The following is a 15,864-nucleotide window of genomic DNA, read 5'->3' as shown; positions in this document are numbered from 1 at the left end:
GCAACTGCCAATGGCTGGCCGGGCCTTCAGAGGTCCACAGGCACCTCTACGAGGGTGAGCAGACCCCCTTTTGTGATTCCTCAGTCTGAGGAACCCCCAGTGTGAAGACTTGGCTGGATGCGGTTTCTGAGCTTTATTAAGCATTATTATTAGTTTGTACAAAGGAGCCAGAAGCCTAAAGCCAGGTTATGGAATATGGAATATTCAGGATATTGAGGCGATGGTAAACAAGACCACTGACTTACAGAAATGCACGTTGTTCTTGACATTTGACAAACGCAATTTTGCTGTAGTTATTAAAGATACAGCTTCTTGTGGTTGGTAAGGAGACAATCTGCCGAGCGCGTGCAGAACGGTGACATTTGGGTGACATGGGACATGAGGGCAGTAACCAGATGGCTTATTTCTGTGACAAGTAAGATCCCTGCAAGGCTGTGTGTGAAGAAGTACAGGCGTTATTGGAATTTCTGTTTTACCATAGAGAATTAAGGAATATTACTGAGTGGGTTTTCTGTCTATCCATCTTTATTAACAGAATTCCAGAGAGTATAAGGCCATAAAATTAATCATTTATTCAGTATTCTGTGTGAGGCATTCTACTTGGTACTGATATTAAAACATTTCAGTAAATATATTTGCTCAATAAAAAAACATGACCTGTCCTATAGGAAGAACAGAATATTTGAAATAACTGCCCTAATGTGTGGTTAACTTATGTAGAGGGCGTGAAGTCCGTAGCTGTTGGCTGCTCCCAGCATTGCAAAATCTATGCAAAAAAAATTGAAATCACACACACACACACACACACACACACACACACACGGAGCAGTGCTTGATGGGAACAGAGAAGGAAACTAGGTTTTTCTTAACTAAATGAGGTATTCCCTAACCTTTTGGATATTTGAAAGCTAATTTAAGCTCTGAAAACAAGATAAGGCTCATCTATTAAGTGATCTTTGGGATGCCCCAGGGCAACAGCAGATCCCAAATATACTCACTGAAATGTCAGCATTTCTGTTCCCCTTTTCGGCAGTGATACAGAGAGCCTCATTGTGTATTCTCCCCAGCAGCTCTTGCTGGCAGAGTCTGTGAAATCACAGTGGCCAATTCTCCTTCCCTGGGAATAGGAATGCTGGGGGAGGAGGACTCCCTTTAAAGCTGCCTTAAAGTAAAGGGATTTTTTTTTTTTTAAATAGGTCACTGAAATTTATTTATCATATATCTAAGCCATGTCTGACATATGGGAAAATGCTATTTACACAAAACATTAAACATTAAAAAGAAATAGTATTTGTTTTTTAAAACAGTACTAGGATCCCAGGATTCTAAGAAGAAAGTTTGATTCCAGGCCTGCATTGTAGTTATCTGCCCTGCTACAAGAAACTAGAGTGGAGGTAACCGGCAATATATTTTTCCGGATTCAAATATGAATGGAATTCATATGTGTGTTTCTGCATCTATAGTTCAGATGCAAGGTTTGCCCCTCAGTTCAGTTCACACAGCTCTAGCTCACCGCTTGCATGATGGGCTTGGCTCAGGCCTAGGGCAAGCTGAGGACACCTGAAGCTGGGGCTGGACCTTGGTGGGAGCCACTGTCCCCGTATCATTGGGCCAGCCAAGCCTCCTGCCTCGTGCTGACAGTCTGCACTCGAGGGGCTCCTCTTGGATAATAGCTAGAGGGGACAGGAAAACCAAGTTCTGGGCAAATGGAAACGGGCATGGAACAATAGGAAGTGTTGTCTCCCACTGGTGCACAAGCGCGCATGTGTGGGGGTGTGTGCGTGTGTGTTGAGTGTGCTGTGGAAGGGAGTGGGAGTTCTAAGAGTACCCTGCCAACTCTTCTTGGAGCTTGAGAAAAAATCCGATTAGATTTTCACCTCACGGGATGCAACGATATATAAATATATATAAAACACCACAGAAGAATAAAGAAGAGAACTTAGCGAAGACTAAGAGATTGTGGACAGATCTGAGGAACATTTAGGAGGGTCAGTAGCACTTTGCGACTGACTGGATATGGAAAGCAAGGGAAAAGGAAGAGTGATAACCAGATTTGTGCCTTTAGCAACTGGGGCCTGTCCTTCTGTTAGCAGTGGAGACAGGAGGACATTGCCTGACTCACCTACCTCTTTCCTGCCACCCACAGCCGGCTGCTCTGTCGTCAAACTCTCAAATAAGACTGTCCCTGAATTCTTTACTATGACAATTACTTCATCTTACCACTGATAATAATTTTTTTTAACTAAAACTTGGGATACATATTCCTGTGTTGTCTGACATGGGCAAAACTGTCTTCCAAATGAGGATGAAAGATCCTTGAGGTGGTTCTTGTTTTAGGGCTCCAAGGTTAAGCTCCATTGGATCTGAAATGCCAGGAGTTCTTTGGTGGGGTGTGCCCTGGGTTCTCAAGCCTTTAGGAGAACCATATCTGACCTTACAAAGGCATGTGAATTAGAAGACTGATCTGGATAAATCTCAGGATTCCATAATCTTCCCAAGTGGCCTCTAAAAGAATTCTTTTCCCCAAACCACTTTTAATCTCATAAGGCCCAAAGAAAGTTAGAAAGTAACAAAGCTGCTTCTTTCTTTTTTCCCTTGGATAAAAAACAAAACAAAACAAAATGAAAAAACCCTAATGCATTTTCTTTCAATGGGCTAAAGTTCCATTTGACAATGATTGGAAATTGCGTGAAGGAAACCATCCCAGTAGGCCTTTCGGTGGCAATGGGGGTAGGGGGTGCCCTGTTCCATTCACACAGCTAAAGTGCTCTGATGTTGTGCAGGTGGGCGCTTCCATACCAGTAAGTAATGGAGAGATAATGGTCTTTCTCTGTAACTATGGAACTATGTTATTTAAGGTTCTTTGTGAGTTATCAATTCTATTGATTAAATAAATGTTTCAAGACATCTCACTTGATCACTGCATCTTCTTTTGAGTTCTGCCTTTGGCTGTGTCTCATTTGTTGGAGGTGGGGGACAACTCCCCGTGCTGTTTTTATATGTCTTATGACAGCTCTTGTTCCAGATGTCTTTTCAAGGATATTTGTGTATGGAAGAATCTTGAAAGACAGAGATAGAGTCTCTCTCTGGGGCAGGGGGCAGATTTGTTTCCTGGACAGGATAATGAAGATAATGTCCCTCTGGGACAAAGTATGGGTAGGTTTGCTAATGTTGCCAGCAGTTCCGATCCAAGGCTCCGAAGGAGATCCAGAGGGACCCACCAAGAGAGTCCTTGGCTTTGCGCAGGATAGAAATCAAATGCAAGCCAACAGGAGGTGGGAGCAGAGTTCACTGAAGATCTAGAGAGAGCAGATACAGATGCAGCGCCTGGGAGACTCAGAAAGGAAGGTAGCATGAGTATTGTCTTTGTTTATGGTCTGGGGATTTTTACTGAGGATTGCCGTCTGGTATATGTGTCTTCTTAGGCATCCGAGAACCTGTTAGAACAAAGACAACAGCCCAGGTGTTATTCCTTGCAGCCAGGGGGTCTTGGCTTTGGATCCCTAGCGCTGGTGGTCTGGAATATGCATGTAAGAGCTCCGTCTGGTCATTCTCACCTAGTCCTTCCTTAGATTTTACTGATTCTAAAGAAACTGTTAAGTCCTTGTCCCTTGCAGGAGGACATCCATGATTTGCATTCTGAGGCATGCATAAAGTGGGGTGAGGGAGCAGGTCCCAGCAAGAACAGAAGCAGGAGGTATGGTGAGTGCTGTGAAGTGTGTAAACCTGGCGATTCACAGACCTGTACCCCTGTGGCTAATAATACATTATATGTTAATAAAAAATTAAAAATTAAAAAAAATGAATAGAAGCAGGAAAAGGAGCAAAAGCAGATTTTCATGGAGTGCTTCAGTTTCCCTGTCTCACTAACATCTCACTATAAGATTGGGTGTCTCCTTCCCCCTAAGGTGGCGGGGGGCGGGGTTCAGGGCGGACCTTATGAGAACATGGAGCTCATTTTGCCTTCTGTGCTGCGATAAAGTCGTTTCTCTCTGACCATGAGTCTCATGTCTTCTGCTAGCTTCAGTGAAGCTGTGGTTGGCGGACTTGTTAGCTTGCGAGCAGGGTAGAAATTTCAGACCCTTCACAATTCTTGATATTATTTTGTCTTGTCATCTCTTGAGTCATCATTTGACTTGAAGTTAAGGGAAATGTTGGTGAAGATGTGATGAGAACAACAAAAGGCAAATTGAGTGTGTTTAATGTTGCTCTCGTGGGGGGCAGCTAGCTTCCTAGTTATGTCTCGTCTTTCCCTGCCCCCATCACAGTGAGCACCAGGCCAGTCCCCCAGTGGGCACACAGTTAGTATTATTATTTGTTTCACCATGTACTGAGCACCTCTCTGTACCAACTGCTCTTCATGCATGATCTCTGTTTCTTGCTACAGTTTTGAAAGTTTGGAAATTTCCCTGGCCAAAGGCTGAGAAAAGCAAAGGAACTTGTCCAATCTCACAGAGCCCAGTAGAGGCAGGGTTCCTACCTGCATTTATCTGGTAGCAAAGCTCATTTCCACCCACTGTAACCCCATGCTACCCCAGTTATGCAAATGAAGTTGAGAGCAGAGCAAGAAGCCTTTTAGTGGTGATGTTGACCAGTCCGCTTAACCTCTTCTTCTTAAATGACTACCATTACCCCATTTCCAGATTTGCCATCCTATTTTATTTAACTCTGGCTATTGCCAGTTCAGAGCAGCTTTTCAGCCCTTATTCCACTAACGTCTCTTCTTGAACATACAGATATTAACAGTATTTTTTCACAGCTGATTAGAAATCTGTATGTGAGGAAATGGGCTAAGAAGGATTGAGTCATGCATGATCTAAGACAATAATGACAGGAAGTGTAAGTTGAACTGACCCTTGATGGCACTGAGAAAGTAATCTATGACCTCAGCCTCCAGTCCGTGGGATTTAAGACGCATCCACCGGAAATCCGAGTTTGGAGCTCACGTCTCCAAGTCTTCTCCACGGGGGCTCGTTTGAGGGATGGCTGCCGTCCAGCCCGGTATTTCCAGGAAATGAGATTTCAATTCCTTGTAATGTTAACTTAAAAAAAAAAAAAAAAGGCATTTCGACGATTCTTGAAAAGAGATGAGCGTTTGAAAGAAAGCTGAATGAGAAGATAGAAAAATTTACAGCTGGCTTCCATCCTCAGCTGCCTGGACCCTCCACCACATAGGTACTGGCTGTGAAAAGCCCCATGGCCTGAGAGCAGGTGGTGGACCAACCCCTACATGAGCGACCAATATGTACATCCCCAGAACTCCCCAAACTCCTCAGCTCTGGGGATGTCTTGGGGGAAATGGAGCATTTGAAAACAAAAAAGTGTGTTTACACATTCACTCTCACCACCCGTTGCGTTACTACTGTATTTTCCCAGCAGATTTTTTATTTTTGTTATTACCTTCAGAATAATTCCAAGGTAAACACCCTCTCAAATATATCAGGGTTCAGTAGTTAACTCTTAGTTTAAACTGTCAGCAGAGTTGAGTGGGCAAAAATCATATAGTTAAGCCATTTGGAGAGACAGAAATATAAGAAGACCAGTATACTATGTAAAGACCACTAGACTATTATTCCTGTAAGAGGACTCAGGAGATGCTTTCAAGTTTTACAGAATGAAAAATATCGGTACATGGGACTTACTGGATTGACCCACATCATTGAGGCTCATGGAGAAGAGCCAATCAAGGGCAAGATCTTCCTTCTCCCTGCTTGGCTATTCCTTCTTGCTTGACTATTTCCATTCTGTCCCAGCCATGAAGCACGGCCTCTTGAACAGCGTGGGAGTGCACTAGAGAGAAGTGGTGAGACCAAAGGAGGGGAGCAGACTAGGCCGGGGAGGGTACACCCAGAGCAAGTTCCTAACAAGAAAGAAGAGAAAATCAGAGAGATCTGCAGAGAGAATGAGTGAAGATTTGAATGCAGATTTGAACACAGTTTAAAACAGCCTCTGGGCCACTTCTACATACAAGTCAAAGCTTTGGCAGCCCTGTGGGCCCCAGCCAGCAGCTGGCATATATGGGGGTTGATATGAATCTTGATCACTGGAAATCTCATTCTGCCTGGCTTTGCAGAGCCATCCCATGGTTTGATGGGCAGAACAGTAGAGTCTCTCATTATCCAAAAGCACTGAGGAGTGTATGTGTGTGAGTGTGTGTGTGTGTGTAAGCATGCATGTGTGTAATACACAAATGTAGAAGAGAGAAAATCCAGCCCATTCAGATTTGACCTTCCATATTATTTTACTTTAGTTTGTGAAACAATGTTCATTTCTTATTAATGTTTTTAATTTGCATTTTTTGTTTTTGTTTTGATGTGAAAAATGTGACGCAGCTTTGAAAGCAATGGAGTACTGGAGATGAGGCGTGAGATGTTGTGGAAGTTGGGGTGTCTGACCCCGGTCTGACTTGGTGTGTCACCTTCTCATCTATGTATCTCTGCCCATATGTCGCTGGGTCTGGGCACATCTTCCTCTGCTTTTCTCTCTGTATTACTTTTTTGGTAAACCATCTTGTCTCCGTCTATTTCTCTCCTCTGTTTTTTGCCACTTTTCCCTGAACTTTCCCTTCCTTTTCTTCTCATTCATTTATTCAAAGTTGGACTGACTGCCAGCCACTGTACATTGTTTCCTGAAATTATAAAACTCCTCCTTCCCCCCAACTCTGAATCTAGTAGCTTTTTCATGCCGGCACATTGATTGGTCTTATTTTCCAAAGTCAATGACATTTGAGGGAAAAAAAAATTGTTTTGACCATTTCCCTGACCTGTGATGGAGTTTTCTAGGGCTACACATCATGTCAATCCTGTGTTAGTCTACACAGAATGTTGATACTCTTCAAGGCCAGTAAGAAATAAGTTAGTAAAAGGAGAACTAGAGCTTTCAGACATAGAGAAAGAAAAGACAATCATTTCTGTAAAAATGGAACATTTAATCAAACTGTTTTTAAACTTTTAAAAACTTCCCAAACATAAAACACATGGCTCTGTAAAGCATGGAACAGGAACTGAAAATAGGACAAACTGGTCAGAGTTTGAGTTTTTCCAAATCTATAAACAAGGCTTTTCAATCTCCAAACAATTCATACTTGTGTCTGGTATACTTGCTAATTTATTTCTCGGAAAACAGACGTCCACGGGGCCTCAGTTCTGAGTACTTCCAGAATCCTGTCCACCGTGAAGCCTCCAGGAGCCATCTTGCAGGTAGTTGGTACTAAACACATGTGGGTTCTAATTCATTAGAGAAAAAATAAATATGCTGGCAATTACTTTTCCTCTGGAATAAGACGCTATTGCCCTTTCTAAGAATCTCTCAATGGCCTATAACTCCTGGAGGCCTCATGTTTCACACCAATAATTCCAGTGTAGTGGGAAACTTAGAAGACATAAGGAAAGACAGTATTCATTATTAATGAAAGGACTGTGCCCTCGAAGGAAACACAGGGCACTTAATGTTCAGCTTACCTCATCTTTCCATCAATAAATCCATGCTCCCTAATTGTTTATGGCATCCTTTGGTAGGCTCAGTGGAGAGGATGACAACTAATTAACAAACACACTTTGGCCTTAATTAAGCTGCCCTTTCCTGCCTATGACACTACTTCAATATAAATGAAGATCCATCCTGCTGTATTTGACTCCCAATATAGAACTGAATTCCAGATTAATTTGTTTAAAGCATAATCCAATTAAGTTTCACTTAACTAGTGAAATGTACATATTTTGTGTTTTAAATAAGGATGGGAATTCACTTAAAAGATTAATTTCTATTTTTCCTCCCCCTTCTCCTGCTCCTTCCTAACCAACGGTCAATGAGGGTATAGTCTTCTAGGGCTACTGTAACAAAATACCACAGATTGTGGGGCTTAAACAACACAAATCTGTTTTCTTTGGGCTTTGAAGGCTAGAAGTTCATGAGGCCCTTCTCCTTGGCTTATCGATGGTTCTCTCTCCCTGTGTCTTCACACCATCCTCCCTCTGTACGTGTCTGTGTCAAAATCGCCTCTTCTTATAAGGCCCCTCATCAGATTGGATTAGAGCCCATTCAGATGGACTCATTTTAGCACAAGCACCCCTTACAAGGCACCTTCTCCAAATGCAATCATATCCTGAGGTACAGAGGTTAGGGATTCAACATGTGAATTTTGAAGGAACACAATTCAACTCATAACAGGGAAGAAGAGGTGACATTTCCAAGGGGAGGGAGTGGAGTTGAGTGGTTGAGGGCTCTGCTTCTGGAGCAGACCACCTGTATTCAGACCGTTGCTTTCCCACCTGCCCCCTGCGTGACCTTGGACCAACCACTTAAGTTCTCTGCCCTCCAGTTCTTCCATCTGTGAAATGGGTTAATAATCATGCCTACCTCAGGGGGCTTTTATAAAGATTATATAAGTGCTTTATACACATGAAAGCCCTCAGTAAATTGTTTGTATAATTATTTCAAATTTTTTCCTTAAAATGTTTGAGAAGTGTTTATACATTTTCCTCATAGGGGAAATGAATGCTGTGCAATATACTATAAAAACATGATTAGTGAATTGCTTAGTGAATCGAGATTAGTGGTTAGTGAATTGAGATTATTTTTTTTAGGACAGGGGCTCGGATGGTGGCAGAGTATAGGCTTGACTGAAATCTGTGACATATGGCCCAAATCCATTTCATGCCCTGATGCAAGGGTCATTATGTTTTGAGCATAAAAGAAAATTGTGATTATAAAATCAATTAAATGTCAAAATATAATCACAGATTTCAGTCCAGCCTGTCCCCTGCCATCCTCCTCATGCCTGTCCTAAATCTCCTCCCTCATCGAACCAATGGCAGACTGCAGCTGCATGCGTAGTTACACCTGAGCAAACCTGGTCCAAGATCAGGGCTTCCAAATTCAGATGTCTGCCTTCATTTTCATAACAAAACCCTAATTCTGGACCAAGGTTCTTCTTTACTGCTATACACAGGTAGCTAAATATTTCTGGAGAAAATGTGATGACCCTGTGGGCTGCTTCACTAAAATACCACGGTATCCAGCCTCTCCTAGGCCCTCTGCACCCCTGAATCTTTTTCCTTATCCCTGGTCCACACTGTCTCCCATTTTTCTAGGCAGCTGTTTCCCATTCTTACCTCACATTCAGTCCTGTACCCATGACAATTTTCGTATTCTTCACAGGGAATACAGGTTGCAACCATAGGTTGGTGGTTCTAGCAACACCAACCTGTGTGACTGCACACACCCCATGTCGAAAAGCTCTCCTCTGGTCCTTGGCTCTTGCACAAGGGAATGCCTTCTTTTCTCCCAGACTCCTCTGCTTTGGTCTGACTTACATTTATTCTTCTTTGAAGACTTGGCTCAAACATGGCATCATCTTCTCCGAAGCCTTCTTCAATTAGCAATAATTGCGCCTCGGATAAACCTCATTGGCTACGATACTGCCACTGTGCAAAGCTCGAAGCCTTCTTCAGTCAGCATTCCCACCTGCCTTCAGTGGGGTTGTATCCCTCCGTGGTGCTTCCCCCACACCCTGTCCACATCTCTGGTTCTGTCTTTATGACATTGCTATGCCATTATCTATCGATGAGTCCATCTCTCCCAATACACCGAATTCCCTGTGGCCAGCAACGCTGGGTGTTCATTACTGATTCTCACCATCCAGTGCAGGAGATATCCCCCAACAGGTCCCATCTTTCCTTCATTCCACAGACTGCATCAGAATCATTTATGGGTAGATCTCCCAAGAGACAGAGGTCAGAATCTTACTCATTTTTCCTCCTGGGTCAACCGGGGTTCCTGGGAACAAAATCTACCTGTGTTGATTTAAATACACAAGGATTTTGCTAAAAGCAATTGGATAGCTCGCTGAACCAGTAGGGAGATCAGAAAGTCAAGCTTGAAAATAGATGTGAAGAAAGGAAATTAAAAGCAGCTATGGCCACAGTCTAAGCCACAACACGAAATAGGCCGCTTGACACCAAAAGGCACTGCCTTCCCACTGGCACTGCCGACTGTTGCCAGAAACTAGAGGCTGTGACAGCATCTGCCATAGTGCTCCCTCTTGGTGGGTGATCCACCCTCCTACTTCCTTCCTACTTCCTTTGAGGCTCCTCTGGGTCCCACATCACCCTGCGGTACATGCATCTGATTGGCTGAGCCTCAAGGTACCAAGAGTCTGAAAGCAGGAGAAACTGGGAAGGTGAGTTGTTGATGTTTGCAGCCTAGTCAGAGAAGGTGGGGACATTTCTCAAATGAGGAAGGTGAATCAGATAATGGTGGCCAGAAAAAACATGACAAATATCTACTACAGATCCCTCAAGATTAGCACAGCCTGGCAATAGGAAATGCTAAGTAAAGACAGGTAAAAAGTAAAGTATGAATCAATCTCCTCTGTGTTTCTAGGAAGCCACACTGCCCAGGGGAATCCTGACCTGGCCCTACAGTCAATATTTTTGAGGAGGAAGAGACAAGGAGGGAAAGGATGGGAGAAAATGAGTAACATGTGTGACATGCTCTGATGTGCTGGCCACGGTGCAGGCACATTAGGTAAGTCCCTCCTGGTGATATGACTCTCACTGCAATGTGATGTGTGGGAGGCAAGGACCAGTCATGGCTGTGTGATCACTGGGCTGGCTCATCCTTGGGGCCTAGCACAATGCTGGCACACTGTAGGTCTTTGATAAATATTTGTTGGTGTTGAGCAATTCTATAGAGGAGATACTCTGCCGTTTTGCTGATGTTCAGATTAAGTACACTGGCAGTCCCAAAGCCAGAGAGTAGCAGCTTGGCTAGCACCCAATCTCGTGTTCTTTTCATCATCACACCTGAATGGATGCTAAAGTACGGATAGCCAATATGCAGGTTATTGGGAGGAGTGACATCAGCAACATGGCAGCCTAAGATGCTCCTCATTTTTGTCCCTTTTAACATCATAAATTTGGCAACTATCCACAAACAGAAGGGATTCTGCGGGAGCTGTGGGGCCCAGCAGCATACACCAAAGGACCCGCTACCTGGGCATTGGGCAATTGACAGACCCTAGTATGGGATGTGGAACTGCCAGCAGCCTGTCAGCTGGCTCCAACTCCTTTCAGCTTGCTGTAGTCCAGGAGAACCCAGAAAATGTGGACTTGGGCAGATACCACAAACAAGGGAGACTATGTAGAATTTCCAGGGTCTACAGAAGAAGTTCCAGCACTCTGTTGGGGCAAAAACAAAATGAAAACCAAACCAAAACAAAACAAAAAAAGAGTTTGGATGCGTTTGAGTAGGTAAGAGGAATTTGGCCCACATTACCCTTCCCCCCCTAAGACAGCACAGCTTAGAGAAAGAGGAGTCCAAGGATCCTTCCCCTGGGAGACAGGGAGCGTTGAGTGAGCGCCTGGGATGGGTTGGGGCAGTGGGCGCAGTAAGTGAAAGGGATTAAGAGGTATAAACTTCCATCTATAAAATGAATAAGTCATGGTGATGTAATGCTTGGCATAAGGAACACAGTCAATAATATTGTAATAACTTTGTCCGGTGACAGATGGTAACTAGACTTATTGTGGGGATTGTTTCATAATGGAAAAAAGAAAAAGAACCAATGGGCAGAGGAACAGAATAGATGTTTTTCTGAAGAAGACACACAAATGGCCAAAAAGTACATGAGAAGGTTTTCAACATCACCAATCATCAGGGAAATGCAAATCAAAACCATAATGAGATATCACTTCACATCTGTTAGAATGGCTGTTCTCAAAAATGCAAGTATTAAATGTTGGCGAGGATGTGGAGAAAAGGGAACATGTGTGCAGTCTTGGCAGGAATGTAAACTGGTTCAGCCACAATACAAAGCAGCACAGAGGTTCCTCAAAAAATTAAAAATCTGTATGATCCAGCAAGTCACTTGGGTATACAGCAGAGGAAATGAGAACAGAATCTTGGAGAGCGATCTGCAGGCTTCACTGCAGCATTACTCACAATAGCCAAGATAAGGAAACAACCAAAATGTCCACTAGCAGATGGATGGGTGGATAAAGATGTAAGGTGTTACATGCATATATAGAACAATGCAGGATGTTTGTATATATAATGGAACGTTATTTGGCCATGAGAAAGAAGGACATCCTGCTGTTTGTGACAACATGGATAGATCACTGAGGACATTACAGTGAGAAAAAGCAGACAGAGAAAGACAAATATCGTAATGATATTCCTTATATGTGGACTCTAAAAAATCCGCACTCGTAGAAATAGGGAGTTGAATGCTGGTACCAGGGACTGGAGTGCTGAGTGGATTGGAGAGATGTTGGTCAAAAGGTACAAACTACGGTTAGAAGATGAATAAATGCCGGATATCTAATGCACAGCATGATGGTTATAGTTAATAATACCACATTATATACTTGAAAGTTGCTAAGAGACTAGATCTTAATTGTTCTCACCATAAAAAAGAAATGATAATTATATGACATGATGGAGGTGTTACCTAGAGTTACTGTGGTCATCTTGTTGCAATATATCAATTATGCAACTAACGTGCTATACATTTTAAGCTTATACAATATTACATGTCAATCATATCTCAGTAAAATATGCAGGGTATGGCTTGTGTAAAATTCTATGGATTGTTTTAAGCTTCTGATTAGCAAAATCTTTCTGAGGATCTTGTGGAATTGGAATCTGACTGCTTGCACATTTTAAGCTTATACAATATTATATGTCAATTATATCTCAATAAAATATGCAGGGTATGACTTCTGTAAAATTCTACGGATTGTTTTAAGCTTCTGATTAGCAAAATCTTTCTGAAGATCTTGTGGAATTGGAATCCGACTGCTTGCCCCCCACCTCCCAAAGAAATGACATTATTAAGTGCATCTTCTTTCAGATTATAGGCTTTTATGAAATAGACTCTGATCTCAGGGCTCACAGGGTTTCAAAGCTCAGTTACATCCTGGCTTTTTAGGTAGGCGTTTTCAGTCTTCAGAAGATGGAGCAGGTTTTCTATAATGACCAAATGGCGTGTCCCTTGCGGCACTGTCATCGTTCTCCTGGCCCTCTCCTGGGCTGCCCTGTGTGCCTGCTGAAGTGCCCAAACGAGACTGGTTTTGGAAGAAATGTTTTCATCAGGAGAGTTGCATGCAGGCAAGCCTCCAGCCTTTGCTGGGCATTTTACACGTTCCAGCCTTTTTAGTTCCTCTATCGGAGAAGCTTCATGCCCCCTAGTGGTGAGCAGCAGAAAGCACAAGCTGACCTAGATTCCCTTCCACGCCGGCCGTTCTCTTGTTAGAGCCCTCACTGTCCAGAGCAAGCGAGCGCAGGAAACCTACAAACAACTCGCCGCGCCCCTGTTGTCCAGGGCCTAACAGTTGAAAACCTTTTAATGAGGAAAATATCTCCATGGACAAAAAAGTATTTACGCACATTTTATGAAAATAAAAGGGAAACTTCGGCAGGGCACACCTGACCATCATATGTGGACGGGGCCTGGAGGCCAGCACGCTGTGAATGGTTGCCTGGTGTGGCACGGTTCAACCCCCTCACGGTGTTCCTGTATCTCCCGAGGCGCTGGGCCAAGGCCAAGCCATTGAGGGCTTCCCTGCTTCAGGGTGGGCTTGGAGAGGAAAAGGAGACCCGCCCTCAGCCTGGACAGCTCAGTGACCATCAGGAAAGGGCTGAGCCATGGTTTTCTTTCTGGAAGCACACACTGACTCAATAGGAGATGACTTTGGCCTGGCCCTGATACAGTCGCATTTTTGGGGGGAGCTGTCTTGATACAGTTGGCAGCACACTGGCTTTGAAATCAAGTAGTTCCTCCTGCACCAGACACCACTGGTTAGCTGTGTGCTTGTGAAAAATTAACTTAGTCTCTCTGTAAACAGGGTTAATGATACCTTTCTCGCCTAGTTCCTGTGCGAACTAAATATCTACCTACCTACCTACCTACCATATCATACAGACTCACACACATATATGAAGCGTCTAATATGATTCCTAACACTTCGTAGGTGCTCAGTGACAGGCAGTTCCTTTATCCCCCCACATTTTCACCATTGTATATGCTCCTCTCAGAATCTCTGTGCTAGAGAAGCCAGCAGTCCATACACATGATCGGGCGGGACCCTATGAACATTACTGAAGTCTGCATATATGGCTCTTATTCCACAGACAGACAGGAAAAACAGACTCAGTTTACCTGTTTATGAAATTTCTTAGGCCTGATTTTTAAAAATTCCAGTATATATGCCGTGTTACATTAGTTTCAGATATACAATATAGTGATTTAATAATTTTATATAGTACTCAGTACTCATCATGATAAGTGTACTCTTTTTTTTTTTTTTAAAGATTTTATTTATTTATTTGACAGAGATCACAGGTAGGCAGAGAGGCAGGCAGAGAGAAAGGAGGAAGCAGGCTCCCTGCGGAGCAGAGAGCCCGATGTGGGGCTCCATCCCAGGACCCTGGGATCACGACCTCAGTGGAAGGTAGAGGCTTTAACCCACTGAGCCACCCAGGCGCCCCTGATAAGTGTACTCTTAATCCCCTTTAAAGGTCTCAACTTGTATTTGTCAGGTTTGTTTTTGTTTTGTTTTGAAATGACAATGGAGATCTGGAGCTTGGAATTTCTTCTGTAATCTAGCCTTGGTAGGGCACAAGCAATCTTATTTTTCTGTGGCAAATATGAGTTGTCTTTAACACACTGAGATTCTTATCTGACCCAAAGACTCCCAAGTTCCCTTCACTGGCTAAAAAGGAGTTAGGATTAGTTGTGGGTGCCAAAGAGGTAAAGTGTGGTGACAGCAGGCCCTGCAGTGAGGAGGGGCCCTACTGGAGTCAATGCCCAGCAGCTCTGGCCACAGGCTCTCCTGGCATCCTGTGCAAAAATGCCAGCCTGCCCACACCCAGAAGCGTTCTCTCCACGTACTCACACCAACCTCGGGATCCAGATAGGTTTCCCAGGATGGAGTGCAGGAGAGGTGGGCAGCTGACTGTCCATTATAATTGCCCCTCTGTGTCAAGTTTTTCTGTTCAACTTTTGGTTCAACTTTTAAGTCCATCTGTACTTGGGAGTAATCAGGACGATTTTCTGGGATCAACAGAGCAGTTTCTGGAAATTATTTCTCATAATTATGCAAGCTGACAACAAATAGGGTGGTTAATACGGCGACATGTTCTCTGTATATCCCTTAGACGGGATGATGAAATCAATTGAAAAAATATTTTCAAACACCTCACAATTGACCTTTATAATAAAATACATCCTATTTTTGTCAGGTGCTTTCCCTGAGTTGTGCCTAACTAACTCTGAGTCTCTTGACTCAAAGGTAAAGGGAGCCTCTTGTGTATAGTCAACCCTAATGGAAAACACTGGAGGGGAAAAGAAGAGAGGCAAAATGTGGAAATGTAGATTAAATGGTCATTCTTCTTTTAAATGTCTGAAGTGTCTCATTCACTAAGTATTTATTCAACATCTACTATTAGCCTCAAGAGGAGGCTAACTCTTCTAAAATACTGGGGGCACATCAGTGAGTAAAAGAGACAAAACTTCTGTTTCCCTCATGGAGCCTGCCTTCCAGGAAGGGAAGACAGTGCCATGATGAGCCCTCTGGGAGCCCAAGGCAAAGGAGAAATCAGTAACATTGATCCTGCCTTTCAAATGTTGATATTTTTGCTCATATCATGGACTTTTTTTTTTGCATTTTCATCTTTAAAAATACCGCATCAAAATATTTATCTTGCCTTTTTTTTTTTTTTTTTTTTTGGTGTCCCTTAAATGTTGTGCCTGAAGCAACCCTCACTCTCCTCATTAGCCCTACCCATAAGACAGATGCAGGTGGAAGCGCGGGAGGGTCTGAAGGGCAGCACCCTCATCTCCCCTTCCAGACCTCTGTAGGC

General features: G+C 43.4%; 1 long non-coding RNA gene and 1 other non-coding gene across 2 annotated transcripts; both read right to left on the bottom strand.

The window, feature by feature from the left end:
* Positions 1-434: 434 nt before the first annotated feature.
* LOC116588521 lies at positions 435-5,855 on the bottom strand. Its single transcript, XR_004284985.1, has 3 exons — positions 5,643-5,855; positions 4,855-5,042; positions 435-3,437 (listed from the first exon to the last, which is right to left on the bottom strand). It is a non-coding gene; the product is annotated as an uncharacterized LOC116588521 (long non-coding RNA).
* Positions 5,856-9,294: 3,439 nt separating this feature from the next.
* On the bottom strand, positions 9,295-9,437 carry LOC116589518. The gene has a single exon (XR_004285303.1). It is a non-coding gene; the product is annotated as a U4 spliceosomal RNA (small nuclear RNA).
* Between the last annotated feature and the right edge of the window lie 6,427 nt (positions 9,438-15,864).

This window comes from Mustela erminea, chromosome 4, assembly GCF_009829155.1.
Source record: "Mustela erminea isolate mMusErm1 chromosome 4, mMusErm1.Pri, whole genome shotgun sequence".
NCBI lineage: Eukaryota > Metazoa > Chordata > Mammalia > Carnivora > Mustelidae > Mustela > Mustela erminea.
This window is presented reverse-complemented; position numbering and strand designations above follow the sequence as displayed.